Source organism: Lepidochelys kempii, chromosome 17, assembly GCF_965140265.1.
Source record: "Lepidochelys kempii isolate rLepKem1 chromosome 17, rLepKem1.hap2, whole genome shotgun sequence".
Lineage (NCBI taxonomy): Eukaryota > Metazoa > Chordata > Testudines > Cheloniidae > Lepidochelys > Lepidochelys kempii.
This window is the reverse complement of record NC_133272.1, coordinates 25,621,937-25,649,916: the sequence shown is the minus strand read 5'-3', so window position 1 is coordinate 25,649,916 and position 27,980 is coordinate 25,621,937. Positions and strand designations below refer to the sequence as shown.

The following is a 27,980-nucleotide window of genomic DNA, read 5'->3' as shown; positions in this document are numbered from 1 at the left end:
TATGTACTCGGCGGCTTGGTGCTCTGGTGCCAAGATAGGGATATGGGTTCCGTCTATAGCCCCACCACAGTTAGGGAATCCCATTGCAGCAAAGCCATCCACTATGACCTGCACATTTCCCAGGGTCACTACCCTTGATATCAGCAGATCTTTGATTGCGTGGGCTACTTGCATCACAGCAGCCCCCACAGTAGATTTGCCCACTCCAAATTGATTCCCAACTGACCGGTAGCTGTCTGACGTTGCAAGCTTCCACAGGGCTATCGCCACTCGCTTCTCAACTGTGAGGGCTGCTCTCATCTTGGTATTCATGCGCCTCAGGGCAGGGGAAAGCAAGTCACAAAGTTCCATGAAAGTGCCCTTACGCATGCGAAAGTTTAGCAGCCACTGGGAATCGTCCCAGACCTGCAACACTATGCGGTCCCACCAGTCTGTGCTTGTTTCCCGAGCCCAGAATTGGCGTTCCACAGCATGAACCTGCCCCATTAGCACCATGATGCATGCATTGGCAGGGCTCATGCTTTCAGAGAAATCTGTGTCCATGTCCTGATCACTCACGTGACCGCGCTGACATCGTCTCCTCACCCGTTATCGCTTTGCCAGGTTCTGGTTCTGCATATACTGCTGGATAATGTGTGTGGTGTTTAATGTGCTCCTAATTGCCAAAGTGAGCTGAGCGGCCTCCATGCTTGCCTTGGTATGGCGTCCGCACAGAAAAAAGGCGCGGAACGATTGTCTGCCGTTGCTCTGACGGAGGGAGGGGCGACTGATGACACGGCTTACAGGGTTGGCTTCAGGGAGCTAAAATCAACAAAGGGGGTGTCTTTACATCAAGGAGTATTTCAGGCAGGACTTCACGGAGGGTTCCAATAAGAAATGGTGCACCTAAGTTATCGTTCTTATTGGAACAAGAAGGTTAGCCTGGCCTCTGATTGATACATGGCTAGATTTACCTCGCTGCACCTTCTCTGTGAGTGACTGCAGTGTGACCTAGAAGAATGAGTCCCCTAGACAGGGGAGGGGGGGAAGCAAATGAGTACAAAACAAATCTGGTCTATTTCTTGTTTTGACCCACTCTATCTATCTTTTACATCTTTGGCTGGCAGCAGACGGTGCAGAAGGACTGCATGCCATCCACATCTCATGGCTGCTCGGCAGAAGATGGTACAGTATGACTGCTAGCCATCCTCATCTCTTGCCTGCCTGGCAGAAGATGGTACAATACGACTACTAGCAATCCTCATCTCTTGCCTGCCTGACAGAAGATGGTACAGTATGACTGCTAGCAGTCCGTATCGCCTGCCTGCTCACCATAAGACGGTTCAATAGGACTGACTGCAGGACTAAAGAGAATGACCTGGTCAAGTCACTCCAAATTTAGTCCCTGCGCCCATGTCTGCCCAGGCGCTCCCAGCCGACGTGGCCAGGAGCACCTCAGACATGACGATGACGGCTACCAGTCGTACTGTACCGTCTGCTACCACAAGGCAAGGGGTTGCTGCTACTGTGTAGCAATGCCGTACCGCGTCTGCCAGCACCCAGGAGACATAGGGTGACGGTTACCTGAGCGGGCTCCATGCTTGCCGTGGTATGGCGTCTGCACAGGTAACTCAGGAAAAAAGGCGCGAAACGATTGTCTGCCCTTGCTTTCACGGAGGGAGGGAGGGAACGGGGGCCTGACAATATGTACCCAGAACCACTCGTGACAATGTTTTAGCCCCATCAGGCATTGGGATCTCAACCCAGAATTCCAATGGGCAGCAGAGACTGCGGGAACTGTGGGATAGCTACCCACAATGCAACGCTCCGGAAGTCGACTCTAGCCTCGGTACTGTGGAAGCGCTCCGCCGAGTTAATGCACTTAATGCACTTAGAGCATTTTCTGTGGGGACACACACACTCGAATATATAAAACCGATTTCTAAAAAACCAACTTCTATAAATTCGACCTTATTCCGTAGTGTAGACATACCCTAACACGGCTGCTACTCTGACACTTGATACAGTTACACAATTGTTAGATGAGCTTTTTAATCCAAAGATCTATTTGAAGCCCCACATTGGAAACTAGGGAAAGTTGGTATAATTACTGTTTGAAATGGATAAAGATCAGAGAGATTTGGTTATTGCTTGAAAACAAGTTCAATATAAAATGTATTTTATAAACAATTGGTTAATAATTTGGAGCTTTCCTGAAAGTTTTATTACTGGAGGCAGGCATGGCCAGTGCAAGGATGTTTTGCGCCCTAAGTGAAACTTCCACCTTGTGCCCGTCCCCCCCCCAAGCCCTGTGGCAGCTCCCCTCCGCCCTGAGGCGCCCCCCCCCCGCAGCAGCTCCGCCCCAGCTCACCTCTGCTCTGCCTCCTCCGCGATCATGCCCCCGCTGCCACTTCTCCCGCCTCCCAGGTCTGAGGCACCAATCAGCTGTTTGGTGGGCAAGCCTGGGAGGGAGAGAAGCCGAGCAGGGCGTTGCTCAGGAGAGGAGGTAGAGCAGAGATGAGCTGGGGTGGGGAGCGGTTCCCCTGTGCGCTGCCCCCTCCCCCCAGGTACTTGCTGCAGGTGGCCCTCCCCGCGCCCCCCCAGCCCCAGCTCACCTCCACTCCACCGCCTCCCCAGAGCGCACTTTTGGCCGCCCCCAACCACTTGGCGCCCTAGGCGGCTGCCTACTTTGCCTAGTGGTTGCACCGGCCCTGGAGGAAGGAAGCGTGAACCACCAAACTCAGTGTCTTCATGTTCATGGCAAGGGTCAGTGTCCATATTATTCTAAATAAGGAGGATTTTGATCACATATTTGTAGATTTATAATGAAACAAGCTATTTCCTGTCCTTACAGAGCAGCTGCGAGCTCTGGAGAAGAAAAGCAAACCGGGCAACGCGGCGAAGCAGCTTCCTACGCGTAAAGCCCCCATCCCCCCTGCCCGTGAGGGGCTCTCGGCTGGTTCCCCCGTTGGCACTGCGGGGTGACGGACTCCCCGGCCTGGGACCCCGCGAAGGAGAAGCTTTGTGGAGGGGCTCAGCCAGCCCTACCGAGGCTGCCAACGCGGGACCCCGACTCCCCGCACCCTCTGAAGGCGGCATGTCCTGGGCCCGCAGCGTCACGCCAGACACGCGGTTCTGCTGCAGACTCGGGGGTCGGGGACTCTGCGGTGCTCGGGGCAAACCCGGGTCCATGACACGCTGGGGCCGGGGGGCGGGTGCGAACCCTGGGGCACTCGGGCACTGGGTGTCCCAGGCCGGCCCCGCCCCAGCCCCGGGAGCGGGCAGGGAGGCAGCACAGCCAGAGGCACCGCGAGTCACCCCCTGGCGGGGCCGGGCTGCAGCGGCAGGGTCTGGGTGCAGTGCCCGGATATGACTGCCTTGGCTGGGGTTTGGGGGACCCCGGGCTCCTCCCGCCTCATTCCCCCAGCCCGCAGCGCCCCTAGAGCCCCACCAGGAGCACTGACCGGAAGTGAGGGGCGGACCCGGGCGCGCAACGGACCGGCGGCAGGGAGCGGAAGTACGTTGCCCCGGTGCCTGCTCCTTTCGAGTCCCACGGGGAACTTCCGGTTCGGCAGTGACCTCTTCCGGGAATCACTCTAACGGACCCCCAGCGGGTGAAGCGCACCCTGCCATTTCCCTGGCTGGGGAGCGAGTGGAGCAGGGACCGGGCAGGGCCGGGGAGTGCGTGGGCAGGAGGGGCAGGGTTGGGGGTCCCCGCTGCACTGCACCGGCTGGAGCCCGCCCCCCGCAGCGCGCTGGGGCGGGGCGAGGAGACAACATCTCCCGGGGGGGGCCTCCCCAGCTTCACGGCAGCTTCTGCTTCCGGCGTCACCCTGCCGGCCCCTCGCTCGAAAGATGGGAAGGCGGGGCAGGGCCTGGCAGTGACTGGCGCGAGATGGAGGCAGGGGAGAAACCACATCTCCCATGATGCACTGGGGCCTGCAGCAGGTGGGGGAGACCCTACATCTCCCATGATGCCCTGGGGCCTGCAGCAGGTGGGGGAGACCCTACATCTCCCATGATGCACTGGCTCACTCCCTCTCCCCGCCCAGCTCAGGGGCAGCCTCACCCAGTTACTGAGCTTGTGGCCCCGGGATTTCCCCTCCCCTGCCCTGCGCCTCCCCCCAGTCTCCATAGGGTTTGCAGGTGGGGTGCCTTTGGGGGTTGGGGTTAGGGGAAGATGGGAGGGGCTGGGGGCAACTCAGGTTGTGAGGGTGGCCACTCATGTGTTCCCAGAATGCCAGGGAGACAGGGCGGGGGAGGTAATGACTGTTATAGGAGCAACTTCTCTTGGGGAGAGAGACAAGCTTTTGAGCCAGGCAGGGCTCTTCTTCAGGGCTGGGAGAGGGTCTCAGAGCTGCCAAGCCAGAGGGGGTACTTGGGACCTTATCAGACTGGCTCAGTGAAGATGGGGTGTTGACAGACCAATACAGACGCTCTCCAGAGAATGGAGCAGCTTCCGCCCATGCAGCTAGGCAATGAGCATTTCCCACAGCCTGGAGCCAAGGGGGAGGCGGCAGCTGCTGTTCTAGCTCCTCAGGGACAGCCCTGTCACCCAACAGACACTTCTCACTCAGCCACAGCTAAGGGTGTTGGGTTCCTCTGGTGGGAGTGTGGAGCAGCCATTTGTTTTCCTGTTCGCACTCCTCTGCGGTATGAAAATCGGGGAGGGGAGGCAGAAGCCCCACTTCCCTCCCTAAATGATGTCCATTAGGGGAAGCCAGGACAACAGGGTGGGGTGGCAAGTGGTGGCCAGACTCTTGCCCCAGGGTAGAGTGTAGCTCAGGGTCCAGCTCAACTTTCTCCCTGTACCACTGGCCCCTCGTCCCCTTCCACCACTAGGTCAACCCGGGAACTAAGGCAGGAATAGAGTGAGGAAGCAAGTCAAGCTGAGCAAGGCAGGCAAAAGCGAGTCTTGCCATCATGGGCCTCTCACAACGATGTCCTTTTTGTGTGCCACAGCTGACAAAAACATCCCGGACAGAGAAGCAGCAGGCCAAAAGAGAGCCATGGAGCTCCCGAAGTAGCTCAGTTGGGAGAGCATTAGACTGAAGATCTAAAAGTCCCTGGTTCAATCCCAGGCTTTGGCAGGCCCTTTCCTCCTCCTTTGTGCAGGGGTGGCTTGTTTTCTGGGAGGGCATTGGCACCTTTACCTGAGGCGGGTCCCTGATTTTGAGCTTCCCAGCAGGACAACAGAGCAACAACTGGCCCACCTGACCTTTAACAGTAAGAGAAGGGAGCTGTCTTTCCCTGGCAACTTATTGGTGGACCCAATATGGCAGGAAGAGAGTGAAGTAGGGCAGCCGTCAGGAAGGGTGTGGGGCAGTGACAGGCAGGGATTGGGGTCGAAAGCTCCTCTGCACAGGTTGGGATGGGAAGGCGGGGTTAGAATTTCCCTCCAAAGCTATTTTAGGGTCTGATCCTACAAGCCTCCCACGTACCCAGTGCAGGATGGCTCCAGACTCCTCACCCAGTCCAGTGTTGGTGTATACAGCAGAGAATTGGAAGCAGCAAATCGGGGGGGTCGTATAAAGAGACTAGAAATACAACAATTTACTTCTGAAAGAGAAGAAAAGACGACATTACCAAGCTGCATAATGGGGCGACCTGACCCTCAGAGACTGCGAAGGGAAATCTCAGGGGCTCTGCTCACCTGGCCCCAGGCCTGTGTCCTCAGGACAGGTCTGTGGGAGAAGGGAAATCGCCAGAGAGAGGAGTGGGACCCAGTGTGGATTTTTGGGCTGTGGCAGGGAATTTAGGTCCTGAGACTGGAGCCATAAAGAGGGAGTGAGTGAAGGCTCCCCTCTGCTTTCAGGCTGAAGGAATCCTGGGTTGGTCAGTCTGTCCAGGGGGGGTCACATTGCTCACAGGCAAAGAGCGGAGGAGAACTGCCCCCAGAATGACACATGCAGATCCTGGAGAAAAAGAAAGAGAAAAGAGACCAGCAGCAGGTGAAGGTGGCTGAGTGGGGGATTCCCTTGCGTGTGTGACGGAGCACTTGGGAAGCTGTGTCCATTCAAACACACTGAGCTTTAATATGGAGGAAGGCCGGACTTCTGTGACTTGGTAAAGGATTTAGGTGTCATAATGGACATACAACTCAGCATGAAATCCCCGTGCGATGCTGTGGCCATCCTTGGATGCACAGACAAGGAGAATAGTGACTAGAAATAGGGCACCAGAGATATCTCTGTATACCACCATGGTCAGACCAACACCGGAATCTTGCATACAGTCGTGTTGGCCGCATTTTAAAAGGAAGAATGAAAAATTGGACAGGGGACAGAGAACCCCCCCCCCAAAAAAAAAAGGAGCTGAAAAGTTGCCTTTCAGTGCGATACAAGAGCTGAATCTGTTCAGTTTCTCACAAAGACCAAGAGGTCACTTGATGACAGTGCGCAAATCCCCTCACAAAGAGAAACCTGGGTACGAAAGGGCTCTTTAACTGAGCAGCGAAAGGCAGAACAAGAACCAATGGCTGGAAGTTCATGCCAGAGAAACTGACATTAGAAATTTGGGACACATTTGAGATTGGGTGATTAAACATTGGAACAAGGTACCCAGGGCAATGATGGATTCTCCACTCCACGTGGAGGTGACAGGAGGGGGCAGGAGGTGCTGAAGCAAGTGCTCTCAGGTGATATAGAAAACAATTTCTCTCCGGTGCTTGGCCGGTGGGCCTTGCTTACATGCTCAGGGTCTCACTGATATCCATTTTGGGGGGTTAGGAAGGAATTTCCCCCAGGTCAGATTGGCAGGGATATTGGAGTTTTTGCCGTCCCCTGTGGCATGGGGCACAAGTGACTTGCCTGGATCAGCTGGGTGTCATGTGTCTGGGGGTCACACTGGATTATTTTGTTGTCTTGACTGGCCTGAAAATCTAGACCTGGATGTTCTGGCTCTAATGTTGCAATGTCTGACCTATGGTCACTCCAGCTCCCAAGTGCCTCTTCCGAGTCGAATCCCCAGCCAGTCTTCAGAGGACGGCAGCTGCTGCGCAAGGCAATCGGAGCTGGTGGGAGTGACTCTGGGGCAGTCACTAGCCACAGAAAACAGACCCTCTCCCAACACCCCGACTGCTGCCCCTCAGGTCTCTGGCCGTACAGGAGATGGGCCAGGCCCCTGTGGGAGGAATGAGGGGGATAGAAACCCCCAGGATGCAGAGTTGTGTGTTTCAGCCATGTTGGTGCATGGGTCTCACTCAGACCCATGCACTGTACCCACACGCAGAGCCAGTTTGGACTGTTGAACCCCAGACCCATGAGGGACGTGTTCAGCTCAGCATCAGTTGGGCTTTAACCCATGAGAAATAACCCTGGAGTTATAGTGGGGTCTCAGGGCCAGAGGACCCCAGACCCCTGAGCTGTCAGCGGAGAGCCAGGTGACCCGTCAGCACGAGGCCTTGTGCGTCAGCAGGAGGCCTTGTGCGTGGGGGGAAGACACATGGCTCAGGGAAAGGGGAAGATCACACACACAGCCGGAGCCCTCACCCGGTCCTGCACCCCTGCCCCAGCCCGGTGCCCGATCCTGCACCCTGAACCCCTCATTTCTGGCTTCACCCCAGAGCCTGCACCCCCCATTAGAGCCCTCACCCCTCCTGCATCCCACCCCCCTGCCCCAGCCCAGTGATAGTGAGTGTGGGTGGGGGAGAGCAAGCCACCAAGGGAGGGAGAATGGAGTGAACTGGGGGCGGGGCCTCTGAGAAGGGGCAGGGCAGGACCTGAGAGAAGGGGCGGGGCTAAGGGGTTCGGTATTGTGCAGAAAGTTAGTAACCTGACATCAGGCCTGGCATAGGTGCTGCCTTTTGGTTTTGCCAGTAGGTCCCCCATCCCAGCTCTGCCCTCTCCCCCAAGGCCCCAGCCCCACCTCCACCCCACCCTGCTCTGCCCCCTTCCCTGAGGGCATCCCACTCAATCCTTCCTGCCCCCTCCTGCCTTAAGGGCAGGGGGGTGTGTGTTTGGAGGGGCTCAGCTCCCCCCAACTGGCAATTTTCAGCATATTCATGCACTTTTCATATTCAACCATTTGGGAGCCCTGTGGATGCGATGGGGTGTCTGGAATGGGGCGTGTGTGATCCCACGGTGCCCCTTCCCCTCTGCCTGCAGAGCTGAGGACAGATGGGTCTGAGGAGCAGAGCAGGAGCTCTGGGAAGGAGAAGAGCAATATGAAGATGGTGTCTAAGACGAGGCCAGGTGACTTCTGTGGAGGGAGACATGCTGGACAATGCCAAGGATTGGGGAGACAACCAGGTGTGAGCCCAGGGCGCAGAGAGCTGGGGAGGATGTCTGTGTCTGAAACACTTCCCTGTCCTCTCTCACAGATGGAGTCCAAGAGGGATAGGAAGGAGAGAATGAGCACCCCAGTACTCAAGAATAATAAGGTGCATCCTAGCTGGGCCCAGGGCTCTGCAGGGTTAAGACCAGTGGAAGGGACAAGAGTCTCCTGTGCAGAGTGACGATTTTGGGTGCAGGTGCACTGGGATGCTTCTAATTGTAGCTCCGAGAACATCATGGGAAGGGGGTTCAGAGTAGATCCCTGGGGTGTGGGAGATGCGAAAAAAAGAGCCCCGCCATCACGGTAGAGCGTGACCGTAACTTTTGTTTTTCCTTCTTGCATTGTGTTTGGCACCAAGGGAAAAGAAGTGTGTGTGTGTGTGTGTGTGTGTCTTGATGCCAGGCAAGACCTGTCCAGCTCACCCTCTCTCTCTTTTTACTGCCTCCTACCACAGGCCCTGGGCCGGAGAAGTGCACATTGATCCCCACAGGCTTGGTCTCGAGGCCTGCACCATCTGGCGGGAGGGAAAAGAATCATACCAGGTCCTGGAGGCTGGGTAGCTGGATTACCCAGCTGATATTCTATGATTCTATGATTCTATGAATTACTAGTGCTAATCACAATTGTCACATTTACAAATTCTATTCAGATCCCACGATGTGAAGTGTCAAAAGGAGGAAACACATGGACGGCTACACATGCAACCTGTGGTAATAAAGCTAATGAAGACTATGAGAATCTCCCCATAGAAAGATGTACCACTAATACTCCAACAGGAATTTGGCAGTGTTGGTATATGGTTTATGGATTAGATGGGGGAATCCCAACCAGGTGGAGAATATCAAATTTATCAGGAAATGTCGCATGGTAGTCCCTGGGTGCTGCCATGATTAATGATAGTGGAAAACACAGTTACCCAGCTATGTGGTTTGTTACAGAGGGTCCAAAGAATATAACCCTCTGGTCTCCTGGAGCAAATGAACCCTCTTGGGAAAATAGGGCCCCACATTTAGGGTGTGATGTTACCATATGTAACCACAATGGTACTTCCATGGAAGATAATCCCTGAAGGTGTGATTGTTATGTACATATTACATTAGGCGTAAAATCCCCTTTGGGACGCTGGGTGTATGATGAGTTAACCATTTTACAGAATGTAACCCTACAGGTGATATGGATGCCAAATTGGAAGAATCCAAATTTAAAGTGACCACAGCCTGGAGCCAAGAATATTCCCCGACGAGCAAATGTATGGGAGCCATTGTGGGAGCAGGTGCAGCCAGCACTTTTTAACATGTCCTTTCACTCTATTACATGGGTGGTACGCCCCAAAGAATGGTGGGTGGACCAAATCCATCCTAATTGTAGTATGTACATAAAAGGATTGAAACAACAATTCAATGCATGGGTGAGGGGACACACCTGGAATCGTCGTCGGAAAAGGGGGTTGTGGGCAGCGGGGAACACTATGCTGGGTACATGGAATCTGGGGGACGAGTGGGTAACCAAACAATTAGTAAGCCAAAATGTGAAATTTCAACAACAAATTAATGAATTAATGGCACAGCAACTATCAGCAGTTGCCACAAGGTGGAGGACAGCAGTAGAGGTAAACTTGCAGTTAACTCATTGGGCAGGGGACCTGTTGACATGGGTAGAGGATGGCTTCAGAAGACTAACATGGGGAGAAGTGTGCGTAGGTATTCAAAATGCTCAGTTAATAATGTTAATGGATATTATGAGAGATGCTTGGTCAGAACAATGGCCTTCAGTATTAAATCGGGAGGCTAGCCCATATCTATCCACAATTGCAAAAACATACCCATCTACCTGGAAAATAACATCCCCGACCTATGGGGACAGTTCTTGTGTAATTGTTACTATGATACCATGGGAAGGAAATGCAAATAAGGTGGTTCCCTTGAACCCTATGGGAGTTAGTAGGGAAGGGGGAGCATGTTGGGAGCCACTAGGGAATAGGTGGGGGGGCTGGAATGGTGTAAATTGGACTGTCATCACATTAAGCAGTTGTATATCCAGAGGAGGAATATGGATGTGCCCCTCTTCTATGACTATGGAGGAGCAGGATCAATGGCCTATTGCAAAGGGGGGGCATTTAGGGGTAATGTATATGGGGTACGGTGTATTCTGTTGGGAATGTATGCAATCCTGCAATATAACACTAGGAGGCAAAATCCTTCCAGTGTATGACCAAATTATAAACTTCTATACACTGCCACCTGGACTATGGTGCACCAATGGATCAGTGGACTTCATCGTTGTAAACAATCGAACCGGCACCTACTACCCCATGCCGTACCAAGTAGTTGAATTGGTTTGGACAATACCAAATTTCACTGTGGATATTCAATGGACACACAATATGGACAAAAGTACACAAAGATTACAAGAGCAACTTGCTGCAAGTGCCAACAGTTGGACACACTTACAATACACACTACAGGATGGCGCTGACAAAATTTTAACCTTATCAAAGGAGGAGAAGCAGTGTTTTTGGTGGTGGCCAGGATGTTGGACCATACTGCAGTGGTCAGGACTCTCGGTGTTGCTGTGGATTATCATAGCAGCTAGTGTATTGTTAACTATATGTGTGTTACATTGCATATGGAAACGATCAAGGGGGGCACAACCCCCTAGAGAACAGCCACTAATTATAACCTATAAGTAATGTAGTAAGCCCCCCCCCACCTATGTGTACTAGACAACCCGGACCCAACCTTCTCGGGCCCACTATACTGGGAAGTCTGGAACACTAATTGGAATAGGTGTAGTATGCCCGTACAAGAGAAGGTGCAGGGCATGGTACTACACAAGGGGCAGTGGGACAGATGGAGCATCGACACCTGCCACCTTGATGCCTGGCCGTATCAGGAAATGTGTCGCCATATGTCCTATGCTTTTCCAGGGATACCTGGGCAGGAGGATCCCAAAAGAAAAAGAAAAAAAGGGGTGGAGTGTTAGGATATAGATATTCAGGCCTGCCTGTAAAGGCCTGTACTTTAAGAATTTAGGTGTATTCTTATCACTTGGCTAGTTAGAGGTATAAAAGAAAGAATCAAAATCACTGTCTTCTGGTGTAAGGGCCTTCTCTTACTGTGACAGTCTGGGGCCCTGTTCTTAGGCTAAGGCCTTTGGCTAAGCGACAGAGGCAGCCATAAGCTGGGAAGCGACCGGTCACATCCTCACATTCCAAAGTAGTCACATGGAAAGAAGGTGCTATTGGGCTGTTAGGAATACAATCCTGTCCTGATAGTGCCTATCAGCTCCAGAGAAAGGGAAGTGTCTAGAAAATGTAAAAGAAAACTTAGTTTGATAGCATCCTGTCTGGCAAGAACTCACTTATCAGTACTGGGATGTGAAATCCTCACTTCTGTATTGTCTTGCCATTATAGTTCCCACTTTGCTATTGTTTGTCTGTATAATCTCTGTCTGGTTCTGTGATTGTTCCTGTCTCCTGTATAATTAATTTTGCTGGGTGTAAACTAATTAAGGTGGTGGGATATAATTGGTTACATAATCATGTTACAATATGTTAGGATTGGTTAGTTAAATTTTAGTAGAATGATTGGTTAAGGTATAGCTAAGAATATTACTATATAAATTAGGGGCAAACAGGAAGTAAGTTGGGATTCGGAAATAAGGAAAAGGAACTTGTGTTTAAGCTTGCTGGAAGTTCACCCCAATAAACATCGAATTGTTTGCACCTTCGGACTTCGGATATTGTTGCTCTCTGTTCATGTGAGAAGGACCAGGGAAGTGAGAGAGTGAAGGAATAAGCTCTCTAACAAGTTGGTTGAGTTCAGGATCCTGACACAGGGAAGAAAGGTAAGCAGCAGGATACGGACCCTGGACTTCAGGAAAACAGACTTCGACTCCCTCAGGGAACGGATGGGTAGGATCCCCTGGGGGAACTAACATGAAGGGGAAAGAAGTCCAGGACAGCTGGCTGTATTTCAAGGAATTCCTGTTGAGGTTACAGGGATAAACCATCCCGATGAGTCGAAAGAATAGTAAATATGGCAGGCGACCAGCTTGGCTTAACGGTGAAATCCTAGCGGATCTTAAACATAAAAAAGAAGCTTACAAGAAGTGGAAGGTTGGACATATGACCAGGGAAGAGTATAAAAATATTGCTCAGGCATGTAGGAATGAAATCAGGAGGGCCAAATCGCACGTGGAGCTGCAGCTAGCAAGAGATGTCAAGAGTAACAAGAAGGGTTTCTTCAGGTATGTTGGCAACAAGAAGAAAGCCAAGGAAAGTGTGGGCCCCTTACTGAATGAGGGAGGCAACCTAGTGACAGAGGATGTGGAAAAAGCTAATGTACTCAATGCTTTTTTTGCCTCTGTCTTCACTAACAAGGTCAGCTCCCAGACCGCTGCGCTGGGCATCACAACATGGGGAGTAGATGGCCAGCCCTCTGTGGAGAAAGAGGTGGTTAGGGACTATTTAGAAAAGCTGGACGTGCACAAGTCCATGGGGCCGGACGAGTTGCATCCGAGAGTGCTAAAGGAATTGGCGGCTGTGATTGCAGAGCCATTGGCCATTATCTTTGAAAACTCGTGACGAACGGTGGAAGTCCCAGATGACTGGAAAAAGGCTAATGTAGTGCCAATCAAAAGGGAAGAAGGAGGATCCTGGGAACTACAGGCCAGTCAGCCTCACCTCAGTCCCCAGAAAAATCATGGAGCAGGTCCTCAAGGGAATCAATCCTGAAGCACTTAGAGGAGAGGAAAGTGATCAGGAACAGTCAGCATGGATTCACAAAGGGAAGGTCATGCCTGACTAATCTAATCGCCTTCTATGACGAGATTACTGGTTCTGTGGATGAAGGGAAAGCAGTGGATGTATTATTTCTTGACTTTAGCAAAGCTTTTGACACGGTCTCCCACAGTATTCTTGTCAGCAAGTTAAAGAAGTATGGGCTGGATGACTGCACTATAAGGTGGGTAGAAAGTTGGCTAGATTGTTGGGCTCAACGGGTAGTGATCAGTGGCTCCATGTCTAGTTGGCAGCCGATATCCAGTGGAGTGCCTCAAGGGTCGGTCCTGGGCTGGTTTTGTTCAAAGTAAATGATAACTAAATGGTCTGGAGGATGGTGTGGATTGCACTCTCAGCAAATTTGCGGATGATACTAAACTAGGAGGAGTGGTAGATACGCTGGAGGGCAGGGATAGGATACAGAGGGACCTAGACAAATTGGAGGATTGGGCCAAAAGAAATCTGATGAGGATCAATAAGGATAATGCAGAGTCCTGCACTTAGGACGGAAGAACCCAATGCATTTCATTTGCCTAAAGACTTGTTGGTTTCAGAGATACCTGAGTCGCCCCGGTTCAGCACCGACACATTCTTGGTACTGATCACATCTCAGTGCCCAGACATACATGCAGTACCAATGGAGTCTCCCACAGCATCCATGACAGCTCCACCTCTTCCCAGTGTCGAGGCAGAGGAGGAGGATGACAGATTCTCCTCAGTCTCCTTGGAAGGCTCTCTGTCCCACTACCAGGGAGCGAATCACCCAGAAACCTCTGCAGAACCAGCTTACCACCATGAGAGACATGACCCACACAGTTGGTATGGACACGCTTGGGTGCACCCATCAATGCCCTTTGCACCACCCCAGTGGCCATACTGGTCTATACCCCAATTTTTGAGGGCCCCTAGTGTTGCTCATCACGATAGGAGAAGACAATCTCCTACTGCTTCTCTGTCTAGGTCTCCCGATCCACAGGAGGAGAACAGGCAGTGAGATGAGACAAAGGGATTACTCCAGTGACTAACATCTCTTCATCATCTCCTGTTGAAGCTGTTATGCCTCCCCCACCAACTTTGGCAAATGACTTCAAACCATTTCAAGACTTCATCAAGAGAGAAGTGGATTTTCTACATATTCCACTGGAAGAAGTCAAGGTGTTGCAACACAAGCTGTTCGACATGCTACACTCTTCATCATCAGCCTGTATTGCACTCACTATTAACGAGGTATCGCTGGACCCAGCAAAGACTATGTGGCACAGTACATCCCACATGCAAGAGAGCGGATAAAAGTATTATGTTCCCTCTAAAGACTCGGATTTTTTATTTTCCCACCCATTCCCAAAATCCCTTGTAATCGATGCTGTAAATGAACGTGGCAGACAGCACCATGCTAAATCAACATCCTATGACAGAACTTAAAACAACTTGAAAATCATATTCTTAGGTGACCCTGCAATTTAAGGTTGCTAATTACCAAGCTCTTATGGCAAAATACAACCATATCAATTATTCTACATTAAACACCTTCATTGACCATCTCCCATTAGTTTCACGTGATCACTACTGAGGGTCAGCTTCTTGCAAGGACATTGTTGCAGGCACCTCTCTAAACACCTGACACAGCTGCCTGCTTCATCTCAACAGCAGTGGGCATGCGGAGCTTCCTGGCTTCACCTTTCTGGCTTTCCAAGGGAAGTCCAGTCTACTGTGGAGGACCTTCCATTTGAAAGATCCAAATTATCTGAAGAGAAAATGGATGAATCCCTCCACATACTAAAAGACTCTAGAGCCACTTTGCATTCACTGAGAATTTATGCACCTGCACAAAAAAGAAGATATAATAAATCACAGATGACACAGAGATCCTGGCCTGATCAATTTTCTCCTCCCCAAAGGCATTATGAACCCCAACAGAAAACACAATGAATATGAAAGTGAAGATCAACTCCCCCACAGTCATCAACATCACAGCCATCTACATCTATGCACAATTTTTGATATGTTGTTTGAGGACCCGAGGTACCATCCCCATTTTAATTTGCTGCAAAAACACAAACATCACCACTACTTTGGCAACTGCCTTACTCTTTTTCATCAGAATTGGGACCAAGTGGGTTTTGGAGATCATCTCCACAGGATTTTCGATCCATTTTACCTCCCTCACTCCTGCCTACCGCTCCCCCCGACCCTCCTCAGGAACCCTTCTCATGAGCAGCTTTTACATAAGGAAACAAGCTATCTTCTGAACCTAGGTGCTGTAGAACCAGTTCCTACTCAACACAGCGGAAAGGGCTTCAACTCCAAGTACTTCCAGATACTGAAAAAGAATGGTGATTGGACACACATTGTGGATCTAAGATCACTCAACAGATTTGTAAAGATACAACGCTTCAAGAAGGTGACTTTGGCAGCAATAATCCCATCTCTGGACCATGGGGACTGGTTCTCGACCCTTGACCTACAAGATGCTTACTTCCATATCGCGAGCCACAGAAGGTTTCTAGTATTCAGTCTGAGACAAGACAACTTTCATTGTCTGCACCCAGAGTGTTCTCAAAGGTCCTTTCTATTGTTGTGGTGCTCCTTCGCAAACAAAGAGTGATAATATTCCTGTATCTAGATGATTGCCTGCTCAAGGCATGCTCCTTTGATGATGCTTTGACGCCCCCACAAAAGACTGTGGACCTATTCCTCCAACTGGCTCTAAAAGTAGACATCCAAAAGACCATATTAACTCCAATATAACATCTGGAATTTATAGGGGCCTACCTAGATGGAGCAGAGGCCAAAGCCTTCCTTCTCTTATGCAGGTTCAACACCTGAGACAACTTAATCTCAACAGGACAGGCCAACCCTCAAACCTTGGTCAGAAATAGTCTTCAACTACCGGGACACATGGTGGCAGGCACCTTTGTAATAAATCACGTGAGACTCCACATGTACTGGTTTCAGTGGTGGTTCAGCACATACCAAGCACACACAGTATAAACAAACTTCTATTGATGCCCTCAACAGTCAAAAACTCCCTCAACTGGTAGAAAGACTCTCACAATGTCTGCTCAGGAGTTCCCTTCACTCAACCACCCCCAACGTTAATAATGACAACAGATGCATACCTACTGGGATGGGGAGCCCTCCTGGACACAAACATTAGTCAAGGCAAATGGTTCCCCTTCGAATCCACATTGCATATCTACTTACTGGAACCCAGAGCAGTCAGGAAAGCTTGTTCACATTTTCTCCCACTGATCGGGGGAAGCATCTAAACATTATGATAGAGAACACTGCATGTATGTTTTACATAAATCACTAGGGAAGAGCAGGCTCACCTTCCCTTTGTACCAAGGCAGTGACACTCTGGACCTGGTGCATTCACCACCCCATAGAACGGCTTCCGTATGAGGAGAGATTAATCAGGCTGGGACTTTTCAGCTTGGAAAAGAGGTGACTAAGGAGGGATATGATAGAGGTCTTTGGGGCAGCTGCCTGTTAGGATAAAGATATTCAGGTCTGTCTGTAAAGGCCTATACTCTAAGAATTTAGGTGTATTCTTATCACTTGGCTAGTTATAGAGGTATAAAAGAAAGAATCAAAATCACTGTCTGCCGGTGTAAGGGCCTTCTCTTACTGTGACAGTCTGAGGCCCTGTTCTTAGGCTAAGGCCTTTGGCTAAGCAACAGGCAGCCATAAACTGGGAAGTGAATGGTCACATCCTCACATTCCAAACTAGTCACATTGAAATAAGGTGCTATTGGGCTGTTAGGAATACAATCCTGTCCTGATAGTTCCTATCACCTCCAGAGAAAGGGAAGTGCCTAGAAAATGTAAACGGAAACTTAGTTTGATAGCATCCTGTCTAGCAAGAACTCACTTATCAATAGCTGGGATGTGAAATCCTCATTTCTGTATTGTCTTCTCATTATAGTTCCCACTTTGCTATTGTTTGTCTGTATAATCTCTGTCTGGTTCTGTGATTGTTCCTGTCTGCTGTATAATTAATTTTGCTGGGTGTAAACTATTTAAGGTGGTGGGATATAATGGTTACATAATCATGTTACAATATGTTAGGATTGGTTAGTTAAATTTCAGGAAAATTATTGGTTAAGGTATAGCTAAGCAGAACTCAAGTTTTACTATATAATCTGTAGTCAATGAGGAAGTGAGTGGGTGTGGGTGGAGAGGGTGGATGGGGGAGGGAGATGGGAACAGGGAATGGGGGTAAGGAAATTGGACTCATGTTTGGCTAAGGGCAGGAATGGGAACAGGGACACAGGTGTAAGGCTCTGTGGTGTCAGAGCTGGGAAGGAGGATACTAAGGAAGGAAACTGGAATCATGCTTGCTGGAAGTTCACCCCAAAAAACATCGAATTGTTTGCACCTTTGGACTTCGGGTATTGTTGCTCTCTGTTCATGCGAGAAGGACCAGGGAAGTAAGTGGGTGAAGGAATAAGCCCCCTAACACTGCCATTGGCCACTATCGGAGGACAGGATAGTGGGCTTGATGGACCTTTGGTCTGACCCAGTCTGGCCGTTCTTATGTTCTTATTTGTGGCAAGGTTTACTCATGCCCTGAGACATCATCTTGTTGTCGTCTTATGATGGAAAGGGGTGATGGCAGCGAGATGCACTTCCAGGGAGCGTAGCAATAACCCTGACATTTTCAGTTCTAGGATGCAATCTACCACAAGTGGTAGTGGAGAGGATGTAGGGGTAACATGTTTCCAGTCACACCAGAGCTGGAATCTCTTCCACTATTGAATAGACATGGTCTTTACTTACTCAGAGCAGGTAATTTCTAAGCGTTGGAAGCATTGAGTTGGAGAACCTGTCGATTGGGGTGATGGACCTTGCCAGTACCCTGAGAGGGGAGATGAGGAACAGGCTGCTGAGTGATTGGCATGCAAATCACCAGTTGAGTACGACATGGGAATCACGTTCGTCATGGCCACAAGGGGTCTGTAAGTGTAACCCTGGCCCTTTCTTTTCTTTCCTCAGGCAAGACCTTTGATATTAGAGGAATTGGAGGCAAGGCATAGAGGAGACCTGTGTTCCAATGTAGGAAAAGATCATCTCCGAGAGAGTGATGACCCAGGACAGCTCCGGAGCAGAACTGGGAGCACTTCTTGTCTCTGGCTGTGGGGAATAAGTCTATCTTTGGGACTCCCCAAAGTAGAAATATGCTGTGGAGAATGGAAAGGTCTATTTCTCATTTGTAATCCTGGGAAAAGTCCCTGCTGAGAGTGTCTGCAGGAGTGTTCTGTGTGCCCAAGAGGTGAGCTGCTGAGATGTTGGTGTGAACATAAGAGCATAAGAACAGCCATACTGGGTCAGACCAAAGGTCCATCTAGCCCAGTATCCTGCCTTCTGACAGTGGCCAATGGCAGGTGCCCCAAAGGGAATGAACAGACAGGTTATCCTCAAGTGATCCATGCCTATCACCCAATCCCAGCTTCTGGCAAACAGAGGCTTGGGACACCATTCCTGCCCATCCTGGCTAATAGCTATTGATGGACCTAGCCACCATGAATCTATCTAGCTCCCTTTTGAACCCTGTTATAGTCTTGGCCTTCACAACACCCTCTGGTAAGGAGTGCCAGAGGTTGACAGTGCATTGCATGAAAAAATACTTTCTTGTGTTTGTTTTAAACCCGCTACCTATTAATTTCATTTGGTGGCCCCTTGTTCTTCTATTATGAGAAGGAGTAAATAACACTTCTTTATTTACTTTCTCTATACCACTCATGATTTCATAGCCCTCTATCATATCCCCCCTTAGTCGCCTCTTTTCCAAGCTGAAAAGTCCCAGTCTTATTAATCTCTCCTCATACGGAAGTCGTTCTATACCCCTAATCATTTTTGTTGCCCTTTTCTGAACCTTTTCCAATTCCAATGTGTCTTTTTTGAGGTGGGGCGACCACGTCTGCACACAGTATTCAAGGTGCGGGTGAACCATGGATTTATATATAGGCGATATGATATTTTCTGTCATATTATCGATCCCTTTCTTGATGATTCCCAACATTCTGTTTGCTTTTTTGACTGCCGCTGCACACTGAGTGGATGATTTCAGAAAACTATCCACAATGACTCCAAGATCTCTTTCTTGAGTGGCAACAGCTAATTTAGACCCCATCATTGTATATGTATAGTTAGGATTATGTTTTCCAATGTGCATTACTTTTCATTTATCAACATTAAATTTAATCTGCCATTTTGTTGCCCAGTCATCCAGTTTTGTGAGATCCTTTTGTAGCTCTTTGCAGTCTTCACAATCAGATGTTCTACACTGTCATGAGACCTCAACCATGTCCTTCGGTTTCTTACAAGACTTCCCTTCGAACCCATGGCTTCCTGCTCTCTTCTATACCTCTCTATGGAAACTACAATCCTAGTGGCCATTATGTCTGCATGGAGAGTGGGAGAGATAGGGGCTCTATTGGTATACCCCCTGTTTACAGTTGTTTTAGAAGACAAGGTTACAATATGACTGTACCCCACATTCCTACTGAAAATATCTTCACACTTCCACATAAACCGGTTTATCCATCTCCCCACTTTCTTTCCAAAACCACACCAGGATAAAAGGGAGGTGACACTACACACTCTCAATGTCAGGAGAGTCCTTTTATTTGGTGAGGATTAAGCCTTTTAGGAAATCTCGCAGACTACTTCTCTCCATTGCAGACAGATCTAAGGGAGCCTCAATCACTAAACAAAGACTCTCGAGATGGATATCAGACTGCATTACCCATTGCTCTCACAATTATGGCATTCCACCTTCCTGTACGGTTCAAACTCACTCCAGGAGATCTCTCTCCACTTACACAGCCTTACATAAGAATGTTCTGATCACAGACGTGTGCAGAGCAGAAACGTGGACATCTGCTCACACATTTGCTGAACAACATGCAGTCACCCACATCTCAGCAGAGGCCCCTTAGAAGTGTGTGAGGGGCCCACAGGCACCTGAACTGTGGCTGCACCCCACATGCCATGCCCCGCCTGAGGCCCTGCCCCTTTCTCCCTGTGCTCACGCCACCCATTGCCCCCAAGGCCCTGACCTCACACTACCTCTTCTCCCCAAGCCCCTGACCTTGCACCAACCCTTCCCCCAAAACCCCAACATCACTCTCGCTTCCCCCCAAAACCCCGCCTGCTGCTCACTCCTCTCCCCCCACCGTTACTTGCCTTTACAGCTGGCAAAAAGTGGGGGGAGGGCCTGACCCCTTGATCCCCCCAATTCCGGCACCCCTGCATCCTCTGCTATATTTTATTCCAGTGTCTGATGCTCAGGACTAGACTCGACTCTGAAACCCCACCCCTCAGTTAAGGGTACTGCTGCAGAGTCGCCGAGACACCGCTGAAAGAAGGAGAAAGGGTTACTCACCTGGTGCCGTAACTGTGGCTTTCTGAGATGTGTCCCTGTGGGTGCTCCACTACTTGCCCTCCTTCCCCTCTGCTTTGGAGCTCTGACCTATGAGCTCTGTGGTAGAGAAGGAACTGGGGGCACTTTGTCTGAACAGCGCTATATTGACCTAATGCAGAGCACGAGATGGGGAGAGCGTATGTGGGGGCCAAACAGAAACTGCTACCTAAAATCTCCGATGTGAGCTGCAGGGCTGTGAATACACAGAGCATGGAGTAACACACACCTCGAAGAACTGCAGTTACTGTGCAAGGCGAGGAACCCTTTCTTATCCCATTTTACACTCAGGGAACTGAGGCCCAGAGAGCTCAGGGCCCCAATTCAGCTAGATACAGGCTTAACTTTACGTATGTGAATAATCCCATTACTATAAGTCAGTCTCTCACTGTCAGGCATTTTTTTCCAGCCCTCAAATAATTTTTGTGGCTCTTTTCTGCATCCTTTCTAGTTTTTCAACGTCTTTTTTCAAATGAGGTCAGCCAGTTGTTCCGACAGCCCCACAGCCAGCTGCACTGACTGCCAGCCACTGTTGGAGTGGCCCAGGGCAGCTGGCCCCGGGGACCACCGGACCAGCAGCCAGTGGGGCTGGCCCCAGAGAGCGCCTGAGCAGTGGTCCCTCGGGCGGCTGAAGCAGCTGCTGCTCGGTGTCCCCTGGCAGCTGGTGCCACTGGCCCTGCTCCCCCTCCAGCAGCAGCCCCGCTAAGATTTACTTAGGGGACTTATGGTATAAATCATGAACTGGTCACAGGTGGTGAATTTTTTTGTTTATTGCCCATGACCTGTCCACAACTTTCTCTAAAAATACCCGTAACTAAACTGTAACCTTAAGCCTGGTACAGCAGTGACTGAGTGAGGGTCTAAGGTCTGTGATGTACAGGAGGAACCCTTCTGGCCCTGAACTCTGTGAATCTATGATTTTCTGTAAAATGGCAGCTCTTTGCTAGTATGAGAGGGGACCATTGCCCCCCGGAATCTCACCTCTTTCACTCTTCTTTCTTTAGAAAACCTGCAATCTGAAGTGGAGAAAGAGAGAGGAAAGTTCCTAGGACAAGTTCCCTGAAATAATAGTAGGAATAACCCAGTTAATGCAACAAGATGAAACCTCACCTCTTTCTTCCTTTTCTCTTCCAGAGTTTCTGCACGCTGAGCTGGAGAACGAGAGAGGTAAATGTCTGGGCTCTCCGGAGGCTTGAACAATTTTCTCGCACTGTACATAGTCAGACGCACTTTGGCTTTTGTCTCTGCACTCTCTGTTAGGAGAGGCTCTGGGAATCAAACGGACGGGGCGCTCTGACTAATCATAGAGTGGGGTAACTGCTCCATAGATAAGGTTGCTGCTCAGTTTCCATAATAAGCCTGATTTTAGCCCCTTCCTTTAAAATCTGCACACAGGGGAATGTCCATATCCAAAACTGGTGGGTCTGCCTGGGCCCATGTACCTTTTTGCTACTGAATTTAAAGGAATGGAGGGGTGGGGGGATTCTGATGCCCTGGAAACAGGGGCTCAGCGCAGTCCCAAAGTCTCCTAGCACTCTCTGACACTTTGAGGCACAAACTCAGTGAGAAGAAGCCAGCTCATGTTGCTGGGCCCATGAGCTGAGATCCAGTGTTCAGGGCCAAGGGTTAGCTCATTAAACCCTCACTTCCATGTTATCAGGGCCTAGCCCCTCACCAAGCTGCCTGGCACATGGGGAGTGTGGACACTACACCACACGTGAGCCCAGCTAGGGCAGGGCCATAGGAGCCCAGCGAGGGTCAGATGCCAAGAAGGGGAGTGCAATTGACAGTGCCCAAAGCCACTAAGAGCTCTATGAGGATGGAGCTCAGGCCAGGAGACCTCGGCGGAAAGAGGGCAGCAGAGAGTACAGTGGAGAGGGCAAAGTGGTCCTTTAAAGGCACATTCCCTAACCCAGGAGCTGTTGTAGAACTGACTGCAGACCCATGTCTCTCTGTTTGCAGAGAAATCCCTGGCTGAACTTGGTAAGTGCCATGTGTCCCCTTTCCCCCACCCCATATGACATTGTGTCCTATGCTGGCAGTCCGTGCTCCGGGGAGTGCTCACCTCTTGGTGTGTTTGATTTCAGGCTGGAGTAAAGTCAGCAAAAATGCAGGTAAGTGAAGCTGGTATTTTAATGTCAGGCCCCCTGCACCACTCTGCTGCCCAGCAAATGCGCACATGCCAGAAGTCACAGGGAAAGAGCAGTATGGTCAATGAAAATGCCAGATTCGTCCCCAGTTTACTTGCATAAAACAAATGCTCACACTTAAGTATGGAGTCCCGAGCTCTCCAGTGTAACTGCAATAACTCAGAGTGCTCCTAAGGCCGGGAACTTACCTGCTGTCAATTCAGGGGGGTAGGTGCTCACAGCAGTTGGTAATTATGGTTCAGAGTTGGGTTTTTACTGGACACATATGGTGAATTCTCATGTGTTGCGTTGTTATTAACTTCATGAACTAGAAGGGTTCTAGAAAACTGTAAATTACCTTAACTGGCTGCGGGTAATTGCCTTAATGCTTTTTGGACTCTGGTGAAATCTCTGTTTTTACGGAGTTGTCAATCAGTAGCCCTTTGGCCAATTCAGTTCAAATATGGTAGAAAAATTCTACATCAGACCTGGACCAAATCTACCAAATTTGAGTCTGATATGACTTGGTGGGTATTAGAATAGAGGGCTCCCAACTCAGGTGTAGATTGGAAACTCAGTTGCTGTCTTAGCTGTGGAGACGTGGTAGCGGCCCCACAGCACTGATTTTGTGGTAGGTGAATACTGAGTTCTTTTGATGGTTGAAATGATCTCCGTGTGTGTAACACCTGAACTCGTTCCTTACTGGGGCCTCTGTAGAGGTTACAGACAGGCCCAATGGGAGCTAGAGGTATCTCCATCTCTTCCAGGGGAACTATTTGCCCCTATTGCCTGGGAGGAGAGCTGCAGTGAAATGCAGAGAAGCAGATCCCTGGGAGTTAGAGGCGGGAAATCAGAGAGTCTCCTAGCCAAGACAGAGCTGGTGGGAGGATGGGAAACAGCCTCGATGGGCATAGGCACCAACTTCTGCTGGTGCCCGTGGGTGCTCGACCCCTCCTCTACCCCCAGCCCTGCCCTGACTCCACCCCTGCCCTGCCCCCATTCCAACCCCTTCCCCAAAGTCCCCACCCCAACTCCGTCCCCTCCCTGCCCCTATTGGACTCCTTCCCCAAATCCTCTCCCAGGCTCCGCCTCTTCCCCTGAGTGCACCATGTTCCCGCTCCTCCCCCCTCCCTCCCAGAGCTTGTTACGCTGCTAAACAGCTGTTTTGTGGCTGCAAGCTCTGGGAGCTAGGAGAAGCAGGGACACAGCATGCTCAGGGGAGGAGGCAGAGGTTAGGTGAGGTGAGGTGAGGTGGAGGCGCAGAGCTTGGCTGCCGGTGGGTGCTGAGCACCCACTAATTTTTCCCCATGCGTGCTCCAGTCCTGCAGCACCCACGGAGTCAGCACCTATGCTGATGCTCTACCCCATCTCTGCAGCGATGGTGAGTCTGGATCCGGACACGGCTCATCCCAGCCTCAAGGTCTCTGAGAATCGGCGATCTGTGGAATAGAGGGGCTTGCAGCAGGACGTGCCTGACAACCCTGAGAGATTTGACAGTGAAACCTGCGTGCTGGGTTTGGAAGGGTTTGCCTCGGGGAAACACTACTGGGAGGTAGAAGTCGGAGGTGGTAGGGCCTGGGCTGTGGGGGTGGCCAAAGAATCTGTCAGGAGGAAGGGCTGGATCAGCTTTTCTCCTGAGGAGAGGATCTGGGCCGTGGATCAGTGTGGGAGCCATTACTGGGCTTGCACCTCCCCAGAGACCCTCCTGTCCCCGACTGGGAGCCCTGGGAAGATCGGAGTGTATCTGGACTATGAGCGGGGCCTGGTGTCATTTTATCATCCTGGTATGGAGGCCCCAATCTACACTTTCACCACCTCTTTCACTGGGCAGCTCCACCCTTTCTTCTGGGTCTACTCCCCAATCACGCTGTTTCCCTGAGATATGGCACTGTGGGGATAGCACCTCTCACTGGTCAAAGACGTTTTTTGTTCTGTTGTTTTCCAAAATGGACTAATTTTTCATTTTTAAATATTTTCCATTATTTTTTTATTCCTCTCAAAACTTGGAATTTTCCAGAATGAATATTTTCAGTTTTGAAAATCCTACCGTTTGACTAAGCTGAGGGCTCAAAATTGGCAAAGCAGAAGAAATCCTGATATTATGGTGATGAGTGTGGTGGAAGAAGCTACATAGAATAGAACAGAACCCAATAAACAATACATCATAGGACCCCTCCATCCAAATAAAAGGTTTAAGTTGAAAATTTTGTAATAATGCAAGAAAAAAAAAACCCTCAAGAAAATCCAAATGTATGTATGAGCAGTATGACTGCTCAGAGCTCTGGTACGAAACTGTAGAAAAACCTGAGTGTCTCTGGATTAAGTTTAGAAGTGTGTGCAACAAGAGTGATGTAGTGGTGGGAGTCTGCTATAGACCACCGGACCAGGGGGATGAGGTAGATGAGGCTTTCTTCCAGCAACTCACGGAAGCTACTAGATCGCATGCCCTGATTCTCATGGGTGACTTTAATTTTCCTGATATCTGCTGGGAGAGCAATACAGCGGTGCATAGACAACCCAGGAAGTTTTTGGAAAGCGTAGGGGACAATTTCCTGGCGCAAGTGCTAGAGGAGCCAACTAGGGGGGGCGCTTTTCTTGACCTGCTGCTCACAAACCGGGTAGAATTAGTGGGGGAAGCAAAAGTGGATGGGAATCTGGGAGGCAGTGACCATGAGTTGGTTGAGTTCAGGATCCTGACAGAGGGAAGAAAGGTAAGCAGCAGGATACGGACCCTGGACTTCAGGAAAGCAGACTTCGACTCCCTCAGGGAATGGATGGCCAGGATCCCCTGGGGGACTAACATGAACGGGAAAGGAGTCCAGGAGAGGTGGCTGTATTTCAAGGAATCCCTGTTGAGGTTACAGGGACAAACCATCTTGATGAGTCGAAAGAATAGTAAATATGGCAGGCGACCAGCTTGGCTTAATAGTGAAATCCTAGCAGATCTTAAACATAAAAAAGAAGCTTACAAGAAGTGTAAGGTTGGACATATGACCAAGGAAGAGTATAAAAATATTGCTCGGGCATGTAGGAATGAAATCAGGAGGGCCAAATCTCACCTGGAGCTGAAGCTAGCGAGAGATGTCAAGAGTAACAAGAAAAGTTTCTTCAGGTATGTTGGCAACAAGAAGAAAGCCAAGGAAAGTGTGGGCCCCTTACTGAATGAGGGAGGCAACCTAGTGACAGAGGATGTGGAAAAAGCTAATGTACTCAATGCTTTTTTTGCCTCTGTCTTCACTAACAAGGTCAGCTCCCAGACTGCTGCGCTGGGCATCACAAAATGGGGAAGAGATGGCCAGCCCTCTGTGGAGATAGAGGTGGTTAGGGACTATTTAGAAAAGCTGGATGTGCACAAGTCCATGGGGCTGAACGAGTTGCATCCGAGAGTGCTGAAGGAATTGGCGGCTGTGATTGCAGAGCCATTGGCCATTATCTTTGAAAACTCGTGGCGAACCGGGGAAGTCCCGGATGACTGGAAAAGGCTAATGTAGTGCCAATCTTTAACAAAGGGAAGAAGGAGGATCCTGGGAACTACAGGCCAGTCAGCCTCACCTCAGTCCCTGGAAAAATCATGGAGCAGGTCCTCAAGGAATCAATCCTGAAGCACTTGCATGAGAGGAAGGTGATCAGGAACAGCCAGCATGGATTCACCAAGGGAAGGTCATGCCTGACTAATCTAATCGCCTTTTATGATGAGATTACTGGTTCTGTGGATGAAGGGAAAGCAGTGGATGTATTGTTTCTTGACTTTAGCAAAGCTTTTGACACGGTCTCCCACAGTATTCTTGTCAGCAAGTTAAGGAAGTATGGGCGGGATGAATGCACTATAAGGTGGGTAGAAAGCTGGCTAGATTGTCGGGCTCAACGGGTAGTGATCAATGGCTCCATGTCTAGTTGGCAGCCGGTATCAAGTGGAGTGCCCCAAGGGTTGGTCCTGGGGCCGGTTTTGTTCAATATCTTCATAAATGATCTGGAGGATGGTGTGGATTGCACTCTCAGCAAATTTGCGGATGATACTAAACTGGGAGGAGTGGTAGATACGCTGGAGGGGAGGGATAGGATACAGAAGGACCTAGACAAATTGGAGGATTGGGCCAAAAGAAATCTGATGAGGTTCAATAAGGATAAGTGCAGGGTCCTGCACTTAGGACGGAAGAACCCAATGCACCGCTACAGACTAGGGACCGAATGGTTAGGCAGCAGTTCTGCGGAAAAGGACCTAGGGGTGACAGTGGACGAGAAGCTGGATATGAGTCAGCAGTGTGCCCTTGTTGCCAAGGAGGCCAATGGCATTTTGGGATGTATAAGTAGGGGCATAGCGAGCAGATCGAGGGACGTGATCGTTCCCCTTTATTCAACATTGGTAAGGCCTCATCTGGAGTACTGTGTCCAGTTTTGGGCCCCACACTACAAGAAGGATGTGGATAAATTGGAGAGAGTCCAGTGAAGGGCAACAAAAATGATTAGGGGTCTAGAACACATGACTTATGAGGAGAGGCTGAGGGAGCTGGGATTGTTTAGCCTGCAGAAGAGAAGAATGAGGGGGGATTTGATAGCTGCTTTCAACTACCTGAAAGGGGGTTCCAAAGAGGATGGCTCTAGACTGTTCTCAATGGTAGCAGATGACAGAACGAGGAGTAATGGTCTCAAGTTGCAGTGGGGGAGGTTTAGATTGGATATTAGGAAAAACTTTTTCACTAAGAGGGTGGTGAAACACTGGAATGCGTTACCTAGGGAGGTGGTAGAATCTCCTTCCTTAGAGGTTTTTAAGGTCAGGCTTGACAAAGCCCTGGCTGGGATGATTTAACTGGGAATTGGTCCTGCTTCGAGCAGGGGGTTGGGTCCCTTCCAACCCTGATATTCTATGATTCTATGATTCTATGATTCTATGAATGTTTTCAACAAAAACATCTCTTTTTGTAAACCGGCCAAATTTCCTCAAGATATTTTTTGAACGAAAACTTTTGTTCAGTTCTAATTAACACCTGTAATTGCACATAATCAATTAATGTTTCCTGATTCGTAGTACTGTAATTTATCAACTGACCATCATTGATGAGAGGAAGGGGTAAGAACATCTCTTAAACCCTGTCCCAAAACATCACATTATCCGAACTGGATAAAACGCTCCAAGAAAGCACATTCCTAACCAATAACCATGTTCTGTGACATTACTGGTGAAAGAAATGGAGTCAGAGGAATGGAGGGAGCTCCGGTTCTCTGGATGAGTGTTGATCATGGGGTTCACAGCATCCAGGAAGGCTTAAGCTAAACCCAAAATGACAGGTATGTCCTACACCAGCTACATGTAGAGTTTTAGGCCAGAAGGGACCATGAGATCATCCAGTCAGACCTCCTCTATATCACAGGCCACGAACACACCCAGCACGCT

At 49.9% G+C, this 27,980-nt stretch overlaps 1 long non-coding RNA gene and 1 other non-coding gene across 3 annotated transcripts; both read left to right on the top strand.

Moving 5' to 3' along the window:
• Nucleotides 1–3,786: 3,786 nt before the first annotated feature.
• On the top strand, nt 3,787–9,032 carry LOC140899681 (uncharacterized). Of its 2 annotated transcripts, none has more exons than XR_012155420.1 (3): nt 3,787–3,927; nt 8,085–8,228; nt 8,708–9,032. It is a non-coding gene; the product is annotated as an uncharacterized lncRNA (long non-coding RNA). The 2 variants fall into 2 exon arrangements; XR_012155419.1 differs by lacking the exon at nt 3,787–3,927 and adding an exon at nt 6,293–6,616.
• TRNAF-GAA (transfer RNA phenylalanine (anticodon GAA)) lies at nt 4,997–5,069 on the top strand. Its single transcript has one exon. It is a non-coding gene; the product is annotated as a tRNA-Phe (tRNA).
• Nucleotides 9,033–27,980: the final 18,948 nt, after the last annotated feature.